The 17,500-nt window shown below is 60.2% G+C and overlaps 1 non-coding gene across 1 annotated transcript; it reads left to right on the forward strand.

Moving 5' to 3' along the window:
* The first annotated feature begins 12,446 nt into the window (after positions 1-12,446).
* On the forward strand, positions 12,447-12,565 carry LOC131863390 (5S ribosomal RNA). Its single transcript, XR_009362311.1, has one exon. It is a non-coding gene; the product is annotated as a 5S ribosomal RNA (ribosomal RNA).
* Positions 12,566-17,500: the final 4,935 nt, after the last annotated feature.

Raw genomic sequence — 17,500 nt, forward strand, 5'->3', positions numbered from 1 at the left:
TGTGAGGTTACGGATGCAGCATTGATAGCAATCGAGGTGGGAGGCGAAGGATGCAGAAGTGAGAGCCGAGGGATGTAGCAGAGATAGCAATCGGGGTGTGTGATGCAGAAGAGATAGCAATCGAGGTGTGCGGTGGGAAGGGCCCAGCAGCCAGAATGCATGAAGCGACGGATGAAGCAGTGATGACAACCGGGCTGTGAGGAGAGGAGGGATGCAGCCAAGAAAGCAATCAGGGCTCGAGGCAAGGGATGCATCAAGGATAGCAATCATGTTGTGAGGCGAGATTCCAAAGGCTAAACGTGAGAGGCTGCAGGGTCGACTCAGAGAGGTCTATGCATGTGAGAGGCTGAAAGCAAGGTCAACTCGGAGCGGTCTATGCATCGGGCGCGCTTGGGGCGACTACCAGTGCCAACCCCTTATCCCGCGACGCGTCCGACAAAGAGAACGTTCCAAGGCGGCAGAGGAGGTTACCAGCCGAAGGATGCAGTAGCAATAACAGGTATAGTTCCGCGGCGGCCGAGAAGACTCACCGCATAGGAATCGGGATGCGAGGCGAGGGATGCGGCGGGAAGGCCCCGACGGCTAAACGGAAGAGGCTGCAGGGCCGCCTCGGAATGGTCCAAGCATCGGACGCGATTGGGACGACTACCAGTGCCAACCCCTTATCCCGCGATGCGTCCGATACACAGATAGTTCCAAGGCGGCCGAGGAGCCTCACCGCATATCAATCGGGGTGCGAGGCGAGGGATGGGGCGGGAAGGCCCCAACGGCTAGACGGAAGAGGCTTCAGGGCCACCTCGGAATGCTCCAAGCATCGGACGCGCTTGGGGCGACTACCAGTGCCAACCCCTTATCCCGCGATGCGTCCGATACACAGATGGTTCCAAGGCGGCCGAGGAGCCTCACCGCATAGCAATCGGGGGTGCGAGGCGAGGGATGGGGCGGGAAGGCCCCAACGGCTAGACGGAAGAGGCTTCAGGGCCGCCTCGGAATGGTCCAAGCATCGGACGCGCTTGGGGCGACTACCAGTGACAACCCCTCATCCCGCGATGCGTCCGATACGAAGATGGTTCCAAGGCGGCCGAGGAGCCTCACCGCATAGCAATCGGGGTGCGAGGTGGGGGATGCGGCGAGATGGCCCCAACGGCTAGACGGAAGAGGCCACAGGGCCGCGTCGGAATAGTCCAAGCATCGGACGCGCTTGGGGCGACTACCAGTGACAACCCCTTATCCCGCGATGCGTCCGATACGAAGATAGTTCCAAGGCGGCCGAGGAGCCTCACCGCATAGCAATCCGGGTGCGAGGTGGGGGATGCGGCGAGATGGCCCCAACGGCTAGACGGAAGAGGCTGCAGGGCCGCCTCGGAATAGTCCAAGCATCGGACGCGCTTGGGGCGACTACCAGTGACAACCCCTTATCCCGCGATGCTTCCGATACGAAGACAGTTCCAAGGCGGCCGAGGAGCCTCACCGCATAGCAATGGGGGTGCGAGGTGAGGGATGCGGCGAGATGGCCCCAACGGCTAGACGGAAGAGGCCACAGGGCCGCCTCGGAATAGTCCAAGCATCGGACGCGCTTGGGGCGACTACCAGTGACAACCCCTTATCCCGCGATGCATCCGATACGAAGATAGTTCCCAGGCGGCCGAGGAGCCTCACCGCATAGCAATCGGGGTGCGAGGCGAGGGATGCGGCGAGATGGCCCCAAAGGGTAGACGGAAGAGGCTGCGGGGCCGCCTCGGAATAGTCCAAGCATCGAACGCGCTTGGGGCGACTACCACTGCCAACCCCTTATCCCGCGATGCGTCCGATACACAGATAGTTCCGAGGCGGCCGAGGAGCTGGGGGATGCGGCGAGATGGCCCCAACGGCTAGACGGAAGAGGCTTCAGGGCCGCCTCGGAATAGTCCAAGCATCGGACGCGCTTGGGGCGACTACCAGTGACAACCCCTTATCCCGCGATGCGTCCGATACACAGATAGTTCCGAGGCGGCCAAGGAGCCTCACCGCATAGCAATCGTGGTGCGAGGTGGGGGATGCAGCGAGATGGCCCCAACGGCTAGACGGAAGAGGCTGCAGGGCCGCCTCGGAATGGTCCAAGCATCGGACGCGCTTGGGGCGACTACCACTGCCAACCCCTTATCCCGCGATGCGTCCGATACACAGATAGTTCCAAGTCGGCCGAGGAGCCTCACCGAATAGCAATCGGGGTGCGAGGCGAGGGATGCGGCGAGAAAGCCCCAACGGCTAGAGGGAAGAGGCTTCAGGTCCGCCTCGGAATGGTCCAAGCATCGGACGCGCTTGGGGCGACTACCAGTGACAACCCCTTATCCCGCGACGCGTCCGATACACAGATAGTTCCAAGGCGGCCGAGGAGCCTCACCGCATAGCAATCGGGGTGCGAGGCGAGGGATGCGGCGAGAAGGACCCAACGGCTAGACGGAAGAGGCTTCAGGGCCGCCTCGGAATGGTCCAAGCATCGGACGCGCTTGGGGCGACTACCAGTGACAACCCCTTATCCCGCGACGCGTCCGATACACAGATAGTTCCAAGGCGGCCGAGGAGCCTCACCGCATAGCAATCGGGGTGCGAGGCGAGGGATGCGGCGAGAAGGACCCAACGGCTAGACGGAAGAGGCTTCAGGTCCGCCTCGGAATGGTCCAAGCATCGGACGCGCTTGGGGCGACTACCAGTGACAACCCCTTATCCCGCGACGCGTCCGATACACAGATAGTTCCAAGGCGGCCGAGGAGCCTCACCGCATAGCAATCGGGGTGCGAGGCGAGGGATGCGGCGAGAAGGACCCAACGGCTAGACGGAAGAGGCTTCAGGGCCGCCTCGGAATGGTCCAAGCATCGGACGCGCTTGGGGCGACTACCAGTGACAACCCCTTATCCCGCGATGCGTCCGATACACAGATAGTTCCAAGGCGGCCGAGGAGCCTCACCGCATAGCAATCGGGGTGCGAGGCGAGGGATGCGGCGAGAAGGACCCAACGGCTAGACGGAAGAGGCTTCAGGGCCGCCTCGGAATGGTCCAAGCATCGGACGCGCTTGGGGCGACTACCAGTGACAACCCCTTATCCCGCGACGCGTCCGATACACAGATAGTTCCAAGGCGGCCGAGGAGCCTCACCGCATAGCAATCGGGGTGCGAGGCGAGGGATGCGGCAAGAAGGACCCAACGGCTAGACGGAAGAGGCTTCAGGGCCGCCTCGGAATGGTCCAAGCATCGGACGCGCTTGGGACGACTACCAGTGACAACCCCTTATCCCGCGACGCGTCCGATACACAGATAGTTCCAAGGCGGCCGAGGAGCCTCACCGCATAGCAATCGGGGTGCGAGGCGAGGGATGCGGCGAGAAGGACCCAACGGCTAGACGGAAGAGGCTTCAGGTCCGCCTCGGAATGGTCCAAGCATCGGACGCGCTTGGGGCGACTACCAGTGACAACCCCTTATCCCGCGACGCGTCCGATACACAGATAGTTCCAAGGCGGCCGAGGAGCCTCACCGCATAGCAATCGGGGTGCGAGGCGAGGGATGCGGCGAGAAGGACCCAACGGCTAGACGGAAGAGGCTTCAGGGCCGCCTCGGAATGGTCCAAGCATCGGACGCGCTTGGGGCGACTACCAGTGACAACCCCTTATCCCGCGACGCGTCCGATACACAGATAGTTCCAAGGCGGCCGAGGAGCCTCACCGCATAGCAATCGGGGTGCGAGGCGAGGGATGCGGCGAGAAGGACCCAACGGCTAGACGGAAGAGGCTTCAGGGCCGCCTCGGAATGGTCCAAGCATCGGACGCGCTTGGGGCGACTACCAGTGACAACCCCTTATCCCGCGATGCGTCCGATACACAGATAGTTCCAAGGCGGCCGAGGAGCCTCACCGCATAGCAATCGGGGTGCGAGGCGAGGGATGCGGCGAGAAGGACCCAACGGCTAGACGGAAGAGGCTTCAGGGCCGCCTCGGAATGGTCCAAGCATCGGACGCGCTTGGGGCGACTACCAGTGACAACCCCTTATCCCGCGACGCGTCCGATACACAGATAGTTCCAAGGCGGCCGAGGAGCCTCACCGCATAGCAATCGGGGTGCGAGGCGAGGGATGCGGCGAGAAGGACCCAACGGCTAGACGGAAGAGGCTTCAGGGCCGCCTCGGAATGGTCCAAGCATCGGACGCGCTTGGGGCGACTACCAGTGACAACCCCTTATCCCGCGACGCGTCCGATACACAGATAGTTCCAAGGCGGCCGAGGAGCCTCACCGCATAGCAATCGGGGTGCGAGGCGAGGGATGCGGCGAGAAGGACCCAACGGCTAGACGGAAGAGGCTTCAGGGCCGCCTCGGAATGGTCCAAGCATCGGACGCGCTTGGGGCGACTACCAGTGACAACCCCTTATCCCGCGACGCGTCCGATACACAGATAGTTCCAAGGCGGCCGAGGAGCCTCACCGCATAGCAATCGGGGTGCGAGGCGAGGGATGCGGCGAGAAGGACCCAACGGCTAGACGGAAGAGGCTTCAGGGCCGCCTGGGAATGGTCCATGCATCGCACGCGCTTGGGGCGACTACCAGTGACAACCCCTTATCCCGCGACGCGTCCGATACACAGATAGTTCCAAGGCGGCCGAGGAGCCTCACCGCATAGCAATCGGGGTGCGAGGCGAGGGATGCGGCGAGAAGGACCCAACGGCTAGACGGAAGAGGCTTCAGGGCCGCCTCGGAATGGTCCAAGCATCGGACGCGCTTGGGGCGACTACCAGTGACAACCCCTTATCCCGCGACGCGTCCGATACACAGATAGTTCCAAGGCGGCCGAGGAGCCTCACCGCATAGCAATCGGGGTGCGAGTCGAGGGATGCGGCGAGAAGGACCCAACGGCTAGACGGAAGAGGCTTCAGGGCCGCCTCGGAATGGTCCAAGCATCGGACGCGCTTGGGGCGACTACCAGTGACAACCCCTTATCCCGCGATGCGTCTGATACACAGATAGTTCCAAGGCGGCCGAGGAGCCTCACCGCATAGCAATCGGGGTGCGAGGCAAGGGATGCGGCGAGAAGGACCCAACGGCTAGACGGAAGAGGCTTCAGGGCCGCCTCGGAATGGTCCAAGCATCGGACGCGCTTGGGGCGACTACCGTTGCCAACCCCTTATCCCGCGATGCGTCTGATACACAGATAGTTCCGAGGCGGCCGAGGAGCCTCACCGCATAGCAATCGGGTTGCGAGGCAGATTATTGGGAAGGGAACCCCCTGGGATGCGGCTCAAGCAGTGCCCAAAGGGACTGGAATGCGGAATCACATCGAGAGACCCAAATGCTATACGAGGGCTCAAATCGAATTATCGATTTGGCCACGACATGGACGCATCGGAACGACTACCTTTGCCGAACCACTCGCAATTGCATCCATACCGAAACCAATAGACATTTCCGTTAGAGCCCTCGCATAGCATTCGGGAATCTCGCATGCCCCTCTAAATCGACCAATGCTGGCGCTCAACGAAAATTCGAGCGCTACCACCGTTCGAGCGCCAGCATTGGTCGAGTTAGAGGGGCACGGGGGAGAATGCTCCAGTCAACACCTCCCCTATATAAGTTATTTGTCCGATTCTCGCACAACCGTAGTCTGCCTCGTCGAATCAAACAACGGTCCCAGATTCCGACTTCCGTTCCGTAGAGACCCAAAAGCTAGATGGAGGCTCGCAAGAAAGAGAGTCGGCGCATAGCAATCGGGTTTCTCGAACGTTTAGGGACCGAGCTCACTTGCGGATAGGGCAAAATCCGCCAAGCAACCCAAAAGCTAGACGGGGGCTCGAATCGAATCGCCTAGGCGGCCACAACAACGACGTGTTGGATCGACTACCAGTGCCAAACCATTCAGCAAGACTAGTCTGTGTCGAGGCCGGATAGAGATTCTCAGAGAGCGCCCGTATAGCATTTAGGAGACCTGCCGCGTCCCTCACACTCGACAAATGGTGGTGCACGTTTATAAATCCGAGCGATCCCAACCCTTTCAAGCACCAACATCGGTCGAGATAGAGGGGCACGGAGGGGGCTGCGTGAGACAACACAGTCCCCTATATAAGTTATTTGTCCGATTCTCACACATCCGAAGAATGGTCATCAAATCGGACAACAGCCCAAACTTCCGACTTCCGTCCCAGAAAGCCCAAGAGCTATCTAAAACGTTCATGGCCGGAACTCGATCGCGGCTATACCAGTCCGCCAAGCAACCCAAAAGCTAGACTGGAGCTCTAGTCGAATCACCTCTGTGGCCATTGCAAGGACGTGTTGGAGCGACTACCATTGCCGAACCATTCCGCAGGTCGAGTCCATACCAAGGCCGCATAGAGATTCACGATGAGCTCCTGCATAGCAATCAGGAGACTTGCCGTGTCCATCACAATCGATAAATCCTGGTGCAAGATTTTTGCATCCGAGCGCTCCAACCAGTCGAGCACCAGCATCAATCGACATAAACGGGCACGGGGGGAGGATGCTCGAGAACACTACCTCCCCTATATAAGTTATTTGTCCGATTCTCAAGCAGCCGAAGTCTGGTCATCGAATCGGGTCAAAGACCACAACTTCCGACTTTACCCACAATGCAAGTCATCGAATCGAACATCGGCCCCCGAGTCGGACTCCATGCGTATGTCAGGTCATCGGACCCAAATTCCGCCTTCCTGCGCATGGCGGGCCATCAATATCAACTCGGTCATCGGACCCAAACTCCGCCTTTCTGCGCATGGCACGCCTTCAAATCGGTCATCGGACCCAAATTCCGCCTTCCTGTGCATGGCGGGCCATCAACATCAACTCGGTCATCGGACCCAAATTCCGCCTTTCTGCGCATGGCACGCCATCAACTCGGTCATCGGACCCAAATTCCGCCTTCCTGCGCATGGCAGGTCATCGGACACAAATTCAGACCTCGCCAATATGCCTACGTATCGAATCGGTCATCGGACCCAACTTCCGACTTCATCCATACTGTAGGGTCTTTGAGGTTGGCGCGGTGCGCTCAACCCGGGGAGTCGACCCATCGAAGCATACACCTCCCCTATATAAGCTATTTGTCCGATTCCCACACCTGTGTAGTTTGCACCTCTGACCAGGACATCGACCCCAACTTCCGAACTCGACTGCAACGACGGCACCAGCGCCTTGGTGCGCACCTTGCGACGCACAGTCCCAACATTCGCCTTCCTGCACATGGCAGGTCATCGGACCCAAATTCCGACCTCGCGAGTATGCCTACATATCGAATCGGTCATCGGACACAACTTCCGACTTCATCCATACCGTAGGGTCTTTGAGGTTGGCGCGGTGCGCTCAACCCGGGGAGTCGACCCAACGAAGCATACACCTCCCCTATATAAGCTATTTGTCCGATTCCCACACCTGTGTAGTTTGCACCTCCGATCAGGACATCGACCCCAACTTCCGAACTCGCCTGCAACGACCGAACCAGCGCCTTGGTGCGCACCTTGCAACGCACAGTGCCAACATTCGCCTTCCTGCACATGGCAGGTCATCGGACCCAAATTCCGACCTCGCGAGTATGCCTACATATCGAATCGGTCATCGGACCCAACTTCCGACTTCATCCATACCGTAGGGTCTTTGAGGTTGGCGCGGTGCGCTCAACCCGGGGAGTCGACCCAACGAAGCATACACCTCCCCTATATAAGCTATTTGTCCGATTCCCACACCTGTGTAGCTTGCACCTCCGATCAGGACATCGACCCCAACTTCCGAACTCGACTAAAAAGACCGCACCAGCACCTTGGTGTGCACCTTGCAACGCACAGTGCCAACATTCGCCTTCCTGCACATGGCAGGTCATCGGACCCAAATTCCGACCTCATGAGCATACCTACTAATCGAATCGGTCATCGGACCCAACTTCCGACTTCATCCATACCGTAGGGTCTTTGAGGTTGGCGCGGTGCGCTCAACCTGGGGAGTCGACCCATCGAAGCATACACCTCCCCTATATAAGCTATTTGTCCGATTCCGACACCTGTGTAGTTTGCACCTCCGCTCAGGACATCGACCCCAACTTCCGAACTCGCCTGCAACGACCGAACCAGCGCCTTGGTGCGCACCAAAAGTGCGCACTTTTGGAGGGCACTTTTGTGCGCTCCAAAGGTGCGCACTTTTGGAGGGCACTTTTGTGCGCTCCAAAGGTGCGCACTTTTGGAGGGCACTTTTTGGAGGGCACTTTTGTGCGCTCCAAAGGTGCGCACTTTTGGAGGGCACTTTTTGGAGGGCACTTTTCTGCGCTCCAAAGGTGCGCACTTTTGGAGGGCACTTTTTGGAGGGCACTTTTCTGCGCTCCAAAGGTGCGCACTTTTGGAGGGCACTTTTTGGAGGGCACTTTTCTGCGCTCCAAAGGTGCGCACTTTTGGAGGGCACTTTTTGGAGGGCACTTTTCTGCGCTCCAAAGGTGCGCACTTTTGGAGGGCACTTTTGTGCACTCCAAAGGTGCACACTTTTGGAGGGCACTTTTTGGAGGGCACTTTTCTGCACTCCAAAGGTGCGCACTTTTGGAGGGCACTTTTTGGAGGGCACTTTTGTGCGCTCCAAAGGTGCGCACTTTTGGAGGGCACTTTTTGGAGGGCACTTTTGTGCGCTCCAAAGGTGCGCACTTTTGGAGGGCACTTTTGTGCACTCCAAAGGTGCGCACTTTTGGAGGGCACTTTTCCTGCGCTCCAAAGGTGCACACCTAGGTGAGCACCTTCGACCACACCTTGTAGCACACCAAACTCTGACTTTCGACTTCATCCGCAATGCAGGGTCTTTGAGGTTGGCGCAATGCGCACAACCAGGGGAGTCGACCCATCAAACCCAACACCTCCCCTATATAAGCTATTTGTCTGATTCTCATACATGCGTAGCCTGCAGGAGCAATTAGGACATCGACCCCAACTTTCGGCTTCTAAACGAAAACAAGGTCTTTGAGGTTGGTGTAATGCGAACAACTAGGGGAGTCAACCCATCAAACCCAACACCTCCCCTATATAAGCTATTTGTCTGATTCTCATACATGTGTAGTCTACAGGAGCAATTAGGACATCGACCCCAACTTTTGACTTCTTAACGAAAACAAGGTCTTTGAGGTTGACGTAATGCGCACAACCAGGGGAGTCGACCCATCAAACCCAACACCTCCCCTATATAAGCTATTTGTCCGATTCTCATACATGTGTAGCCTACAGGAGCCATTAGGACATTGACCCCAACTTTTGACTTCTTAACGAAAACAAGGTCTTTGAGGTTGGCGTAATGCGCACAACCAAGGGAGTTGACCCATCAAACCCAACACCTCCCCTATATAAGCTATTTGTCTGATTCTCATACATGTGTAGCCTGCAACAACGATTAGGACATCCACCCCAACTTCTGAATTCGTCTGCGTTGACCGCACCAAAGGTGCACGCCTTGGTGCTCACCAAAATCCGACTTCCGACTTCTTCTGCTATGCGGGGTCTTTGAGGTTGGCGCAGTGCGCACAACCAGGGGAGTCAACCCACCGAATGCAACACCTCCCCTATATAAGCTATTTGTCTGATTCTCATACATGCGTAGACTGCAGCAATGATTAGGACATCCACCCCAACTTTTGACTTCTTAAACAAGACAGGGTCTTTGAAGTTGGTGCAGTGCACACAACCAGGGGAGTCGACCCATCAAACGCAACACCTCCCCTATATAAAGCTATTTGTCCGATTCTCATACGTGTAGTCTGCAGCAGCGATTAGGACATCGACCCCAACTTCCGAATTCGTTTGCATTGACCGCACCAAAGGTGCACGCCTTGGTGTGCACCTTGGAGTGCACTTTGGTGCTCACCTCGGTGCACACTTTGGTGTGCACCTCGGTGTGCACCAAAGGTGCGCACCTTGGAGCGCACCAAAGGTGTACACTTTGGAGCGCACCACATAGGGTCTTTGAGAGGTTGGCGCAGTGCGCACACCAAGGTGGGTGTTGAGGTGCGTGCCGAGGTGGGTGGGTGCTAGGGTGCGCTCCATGGTGGGTGCTAGGGTGGGTGCGTGCTAGGGTGGATTCCAAAGAGGGTCATAGGGTGGGTGCCAAGGTGGGTTGGTGATATAGTGGGTTCAAAGGTGGGTACTAGGGTGGGTTCCAAGGTGGGTCACAAGTTGGGTGCCAGGATGCGTGGGTGTTAGGTTGGGTGCCAAGGTGGGCTCCTGCGTGGGTGGGTGCTAGGGTGGGTTTCAAGGTGGACGCGAGGGCGGGTGCCAAGGTGGGTAACAAGTTGGGTGTTAGGATGGGTGAGTGCTAGAGTGGGTGCCAAGGTGGGTGGGTGCTAAGGTGGATGCCAAGGTGGTTCACAGGGTGGGTGGGTTCTAGGGTGAGTTCCAAGGTGGGTCACAGGTTTAGTGCTAGGGTGCGTGTCAAGGCGGGTGTCGAGGTGCCTGGGTGCTAGGGTGTGGATGCCAATGTGGGTCATAGGGTGGGTACTAGGGTGGGCTGCAATGTGGGTGCCAAGGTGGGTAACATGCTCGGTTGGTTCTAAATTGGGTGTCAGGGTGGGTGTGCACCCACCTTGCCCGAGGTGGGTGCCAAGGTGCCAGTGTGGGTGGGTGCTAAGGTGGATGCCAAGGTGGGTGAGAAGGTGGGTGATAGGTTGAGTGGTAGGATGGGTGGGTGCCAAGATGGGTCACAGGGTGGGTGCAAGGGTGGGTAGGTGCTAGGGTTGGTGTCAGGGTGGGTGGGTGCTAGGTTGGGTTCCAAGGTGGGTGCGAGGGTGAGTGTCAAGGTGGGTCACAGGTTAGGTGCTAGGATGGGTGAGTGCTAGGGTGCAAAGGTGCCAGGGTGGGTGCTAGGATGGGTCGATGCTAGGGTGAGTGGCAAGGTGGGTCCACAAGTGTCAAGGTGGGTGCCGAGGTGGGTGCCAACTTGGGTTCCAAGGTGGGTGCCAAGTGGGCGACTGCTATGGTGGATGCCAAGGTGGGTCACGGGGTGGGTGCCAAGTTGCTAGGTTGTGTTCCAAGGTGGGTGCCAACGTGGCTGCTAGGGTGCGTGGGTTAAAGGGTGTGTCACAACGTGGGTGCCAGGATGGGTGCGCACCCACACTGGCCAAGACGGGTGCAAGGTTGGGTTCCAAGCCCGGTCACAGGCTGGGTGCTAGGATGGGTGGGTGCCAAGGTGGGCACCAGGGTGGGTGCACCCACCCTGGCCAAGGTGGGTCACGGGGTGGGTCCTAGGGTGGGTAACGGGGTGGGTACTAAGGTGCGTGCCAAGGTGGGTCATGGGGTGGGTGCCAAGGTGGGCACCAGGGTGGGTGTGCACCAACCCTAGCCAGGGTAGGTCACGGGGTGGTTGTCGGGGTGGGCGTCAAGGAGCCAAGGTGGGTGGCAAGTAGCCAAGTTGCGTGCCAAGGTGGGTGTCGGGGTGGGTGCCAAGGATCCAAGGTGGGTGCCAAGGAACCAAGGTGGGTGTCTGGGTGGGTGCCGAGGTGGGAGCCAGGGTGGGTCCCAAGGTGAGTGCAAAGGTGGGTGCCAGGGTCAAGGTGAGTGCCAATGTGGGTTCCAAGGTGCCAGGGTCAGGGTGAGTGCCAATGTGGGTTCAAAGGTGCTAAGTTGGGTGCGAGGTTGGGTGCGAGGGTGGGTGGGTGCCAAGGTGTGCTAGGTGGAAGCCCGGGTGGGTCGGCATCCCATGGGTGTCGAGTTGGGTGCCTGATGGGTGCTTCTTGTCAAGTTTTAGTCGTCGGGACTCATTTCGAGCCTTAGAGGTCGTTTCTTGTCCGGTTGCCCTGTCTTCGACCTGGGAACCCAATTTTGGTCCTCGGGTCCCATTTTTTTTTGTCTCGCATCCCACTTTTGGCCTGTGGCCTTTTCGGGGTCGATTCTCGTTTTGGGCATCAGAGCATGTTTCTTCTCCTAAAACCCAATATTTGTTTATTAAGTCTCGGAACACATTTTTGTTCTCGTGGACCCATCATGGGTCTTGGAACGCATTTGTGGTCCTTGGGTCCCATTTTGCATCCCGAAACTTGTGTTTTGGTGCTTGATCCCTATTTTGGGTGCCCACCTTGCACCAAGTGCGCACCCGGGGCAAACCGAGCGCCTTGGTGCACCGGGGCAAGATCGAGCGTGCACCCGAGGCGCCCCGAACATGCACCAAGGTGCACTCGGCCCACATGTGAGCGCAGGTCGTTGCGCCCGAGGTGGTGTGTGGGCACCGCGTTGCAGACGGGACACTGCACGCACACGACGCCCCGTCCAGGTGCACGCACGTAGGCCGGGCCGGGTGCACACCCGACGCCCTAGCAAGGTGCGCGCACCCGGGCAGGGCTCACACTTGGCGAACGGGGCGCACTTCGCGAGGGAGGGTGTGCACCTCGACGGGGGTGGGTGGCCGGGGTGGATTCGCACGTGGGTCGCGGTTTGCTAAGTACACACTGCGACAAGCTCATAACGGGTGCGATCATACCAGCGTTAGTGCACCGGATCCCATCAGAACTCCGCAGTTAAGCGCGCTTGGGCCGGAGTAGTACTGGGATGGGTGACCTCCCGGGAAGTCCCGGTGTTGCACCCTTTTTTAGTTTTTCGCCGGGCGTCGCAATGCTATTTGAATAAACCTTTTGCCCGTTTGCGTTCTCGTCGGGGCCGGGCCGGGCCGGGGTGCGCTGCCCGCACTACCGCGCGCGCGGGGGCGACACCGAGCGCGCACCCGAGGCGCCCCGAGCACACAGGCCACGGTGCAACCCGGGCGTTGTGCGCGCACCCCGGTGCGCCCGAGGTGCTGCGCGCGCACCCAGGTGAAATCGGTGTGCACCTCGGCCAGTGCGCGCTCGGTCGAGTCGCGCACGTTGGCCAAGGTGCACGGTGATGTTTCTTACTCTAAGGTTCCGCACCAGACGCCCGGGACAGGTGAGCGAAGCTGGGCGGGGCCGGGTGCGCGGCCGGGGCAGGTGCACGCAGCTGGAGAGAGCTTTGGAGCACACCAGAGGTGCGCACCTTGGAGCACACTTCGGAGCGCACCAATGATGCGCTCCATTCAAAAGTTTCCTGAAAAGGCAAAAAAAGTTGAGATTATAGAATTTCCCACTTGAGAGATTGTAAAAAAAAAAAATTTAAAATGAAGGAAACGCGGGTGCCAAGGTGTGCGCGCCCGGGTGCGCAGCCCAGCCAAGGTGTGCGCACCAAGGCGCCCACCCTGGCGAAGGTGCACGCAAGGTGCGCACCCGAGGCAAACCGGACAATTAACCCAACTTTCGACTTCGCGCGCACCTGCGCACCTTGGAGCGCACTTCGGAGCGCTCCTTGGTGCGCACCAATCTTGGGCACCTCGGAGTGCACCATGGCGCCCACCAAGGTGCGCACCCGGGGCAAACCGAGCTCCGACTTCGTGCGCACCTTGGAGCGCACGAAAGGTGCGCACCATGGCGCCCACCAAGGTGCGCAGCCCAGCCAAGGCGTGCGCATCAAGGTGCGCACCCTGGCGAAGGTGCGCACCCGGGGCAAACCGAGCTCCGACTTCGTGCGCACCTTGGAGCGCACAAAGGGTGCGCAACCCAGCCAAGGTGTGCGCACCCCGGGCAAACCGAGCTCCGAATCGTGCGCACCTTGGAGCACACTTCGGAGCCCTCCTTGGTGCGCACCGATGTTGCGCACCTCGGAGCGCACCCGGGGAAAACAATGCAATTAACCCGACTTTCGACTTCGTGGGCACCTCGGAGCGCTCTCGGGTTCGCACCTCGGAGCACACCGAGGTGCGCACCTTTGATGCGCTGCCTTCACCAATTTCCAGAAAAGGCAAGAAAACATTGAGAAGGTGTGCGCACCGAGGTGCCCACCCTGGCGAAGGTGCACGCGAGGTGCGCACCCGGGGCAAACCGGGCTCCGACTTCGTGCACGCCATGCTGCGCACCTTGGAGGGCCATGGTGCGCACCTTGGAGCACACTTCGGAGCGCTCAATGGTGCCCAACCCAGCCAAGGTGCCCACCGCGGCGAAGGTGCACGCGAGGTGCGCACCCGGGGCAAACCGGGCTCCGACTTCGTGCACGCCGCACCTTGGAGCACACTTCGGAGCGCTCCTTGGTGCGCACCAGGGCGCGCAACCCAGCCGAGGTGCCCACCCCGGCGAAGGTGCACGCGGGGTGCGCACCCGGGGCAAACCGGGCTCCGACTTCGTGCACGCCATGGTGCCCACCGCGGCGAAGGTGCACGCGAGGTGCGCACCCGGGGCAAACCGGGCTCCGACTTCGTGCACGCCGCACCTTGGAGCACACTTCGGAGCGCTCCTTGGTGCGCACCAGGGCGCGCAACCCAGCCGAGGTGCCCACCCCGGCGAAGGTGCACGCGAGGTGCGCACCCGGGGCAAACCGGGCTCCGACTTCGTGCACGCCATGGTGCCCACCGCGGCGAAGGTGCACGCGAGGTGCGCACCCGGGGCAAACCGGGCTCCGACTTCGTGCACGCCGCACCTTGGAGCACACTTCGGAGCGCTCCTTGGTGCGCACCATGGTGCCCACCAGGGCGCGCAACCCCGCCGAAGGTGCACGCGAGGTGCGCACCCGGGGCAAACCGGGCTCCGACTTCGTGCACGCCGCACCTTGGAGCACACTTCGGAGCGCTCCTTGGTGCGCACCAGGGCGCGCAACCCCGCCGAAGGTGCACGCGAGGTGCGCACCCGGGGCAAACCGGGCTCCGACTTCGTGCACGCCATGGTGCGCACCAGGGTGCCCACCGCGGCGAAGGTGCGCACCCGGGGCAAACCGGGCTCCGACTTCGTGCACGCCGCACCTTGGAGCACACTTCGGAGCGCTCCTTGGTGCGCACCAGGGCGCGCAACCCAGCCGAGGTGCCCACCCCGGCGAAGGTGCACGCGAGGTGCGCACCCGGGGCAAACCGGGCTCCGACTTCGTGCACGCCATGGTGCCCACCGCGGCGAAGGTGCGCACCCGGGGCAAACCGGGCTAGGACTTCGTGCACGCCGCACCTTGGAGCACACTTCGGAGCGCTCCTTGGTGCGCACCATGGTGCCCACCAGGCCGCGCAACCCAGCCAAGGTGTGCGCACCAAGGTGCACGCGAGGTGCGCACCCGGGGCAAACCGGGGTCCGGCTTCGTGCACGCCGCACCTTGGAGCACACATCGGGGCGCTCCCGGGTTCGCACCGGCGTTGCGCACCGTGGTGGGCACCTCGGAGCGCACCGTGGTGGGCACCTCGGAGCACACCAAGGTGGGCAGCGAGGTGCGCACCTTTGATGCGATGCCTTCACTAATTTCCATAAAAGGCAAAAAAAAACGAGATTTTAAAATTTCCGTTTTGAAAGATAGTGAGAAAAAGGGAATGCTGGTGCCATCTTGAGCCCGCCCTGGTGCGCAGCCCAGCCAAGGTGTGCGCACCAAGGTGCCCACCCTGGCGAAGGTGCGCGCCCGGGCAATTAACCCAACTTCCAACTTCGCGCGCGCCAGGGTGGGAGCGCACCCAACAACCGGGCCTGGGAAGAGCCAATGCGAGAAACCCCACCAAACGCTCTGACAAAAAAAGAGGGGGCGCTCCAGTAACCCCGCTTCGGAGCGCACCCTGGGCAAACCCAGCCAGGGTGCCCACCCCGGCCAAGGTGCAGGCGAGGTGCGCACCCGGGGCAAACCGGGCTCCGACAACGTGCACGCCGCACCTTGGAGCACACTTCGTAGCGCTCCCGGGTGCGCACCTCAGAGCACACCAAGGTGGGCAGCGAGGTGCGCACCTTTGATGCGCTGCCTTCACTAATTTCCAGAAAAGGCAAAAAAAAGAGGAGATTTTAAAATTTCCGTTTTGAAAGATAGTGAAAAAAACGGAACGCGGGTGCCATCTTGAGCCCGCCCTGGTGCACAGCCCAGGTAAGGTGCCCACCCTGGCAAAGGTGCGCACCCGGGCAATTAACCCTACTTCCGACTTCGTGCGCGCCAGGGTGGCAACCGGGCCTGGGAAGAGCCAATGCGAGAAACCCCACCAAACGCTCCGACAAAAAAAGAGGCGGCGCTCCAATAACCCCGCTTCGGAGCGCAGCCGGGGCAAACCCAGCCAAGGTGCCCACCCCGACGAAGGTGCACGCGAGGTGCGCACCCGGGGCAAACCGGGCTCCGACAACGTGCACGCAGCACCTTGGAGCACACTTCGAAGCACTCCCGGGTGCCCACCGGCGTTGCGCACCGTGGTGGGCAGCGAGGTGCGCACCTTTGATGCGCTGCCTTCACTAATTTCCAGAAAAGGCAAAAAAAAATGAGATTTTAAAATTTCCGTTTTGAAAGATAGTGAAAAAAACGGAACGCGGGTGCCATCTTGAGCCCGCCCTGGTGCGCAGCCCAGGCAAGGCATGCGCACCAAGGTGCCCACCCGCGGTGCACGCCCGGGGCAAACCGGGCTCCGACTTCGTGCAGGCCGCACCTTGGAGCACACTTCGGAGCGCTCCTTGGTGCGCACCATGGTGCCCACCAGGGCGCACCCGGGGCAAACCGGGCTCCGACTTCGTGCACGCCGCACCTTGGAGCACACATCGGAGCGCTCCCAGGTTCGCACCAGCGTTGCGCACCTTTGATGCGCTGCCTTCACTAATTTCCAGAAAAGGCAAAAAAAAACGATATTTTAAAATTTCCGTTCTGAAAGATAGTGAAAAAAACGGAACGCGGGTGCCATCTTGAGCCCTTCCTGGTGCGCAGCCCAGGCAAGTTGTGCGCACCAAGGTGCCCACCCTGGCGGAGGTGCGCGCCCGGGGCAATCCGGGCTCCGACTTCGTGCACTGCATGGTGCCCACCAAGGCGCGCAACCCAGCCAAGGTGCCCACCGCAGCGAAGGTGCACGCGAGGTGCGCACCCGAGGCAAACCGGGCTCCGACTTCGTGCACGCCGCACCTTGGAGCACACTTCAGAGCGCTCCTTGGTGCGCACCAGGGCGCGCAACCCAGCCAAGGTCTGCACACCAAGGTGCTCACCCCGGCGAAGGTGCACGCGAGGTGCGCACCCGGGGCAAACCGGGCTCGGACTTCGTGCACGCCGCACCTTGGAGCACACATCGGAGCGCTCCCGGGTTCGCACCAGCATTGCGCACCTTTGATGCGCTGCCTTCACTAATTTCCAGAAAAGGCAAAAAAAAAAAAAAAACGAGATTTTAAAATTTCCGTTTTGAAAGATAGTGAAAAAAACGGAACGCGGGTGCCATCTTGAGCCCGCCCTGGCGAAGGTGCGCACTCGAGGCAAACCGGGCAATTAACCCAACTTCCGATTTCGTGCACGCCAGGGTGGGTGCGCACCCAACAACCGGGCCTGGGAAGCCCCAATGCGAGAAACCCCACCAAACGCTCGGACAAAAAAAGAGGGGCCGCTCCAATAACCCCACTTCGGAGCGCACCAGAAACCCCACTGGACGCTTGGGCAAAAATGTAATGCGCACCCGAAGCCCCTACCCAGAAATCCCCAGTTCGGACATGGGGAGCTGCAACGGTAAAAAGCCTCACTAAACTCTCGGACGGAAAGGTGGCTC

The sequence above is a fragment of the Cryptomeria japonica genome, unplaced genomic scaffold (assembly GCF_030272615.1).
Source record: "Cryptomeria japonica unplaced genomic scaffold, Sugi_1.0 HiC_scaffold_61, whole genome shotgun sequence".
In the NCBI taxonomy this organism is placed as follows: Eukaryota; Viridiplantae; Streptophyta; class Pinopsida; order Cupressales; family Cupressaceae; genus Cryptomeria; species Cryptomeria japonica.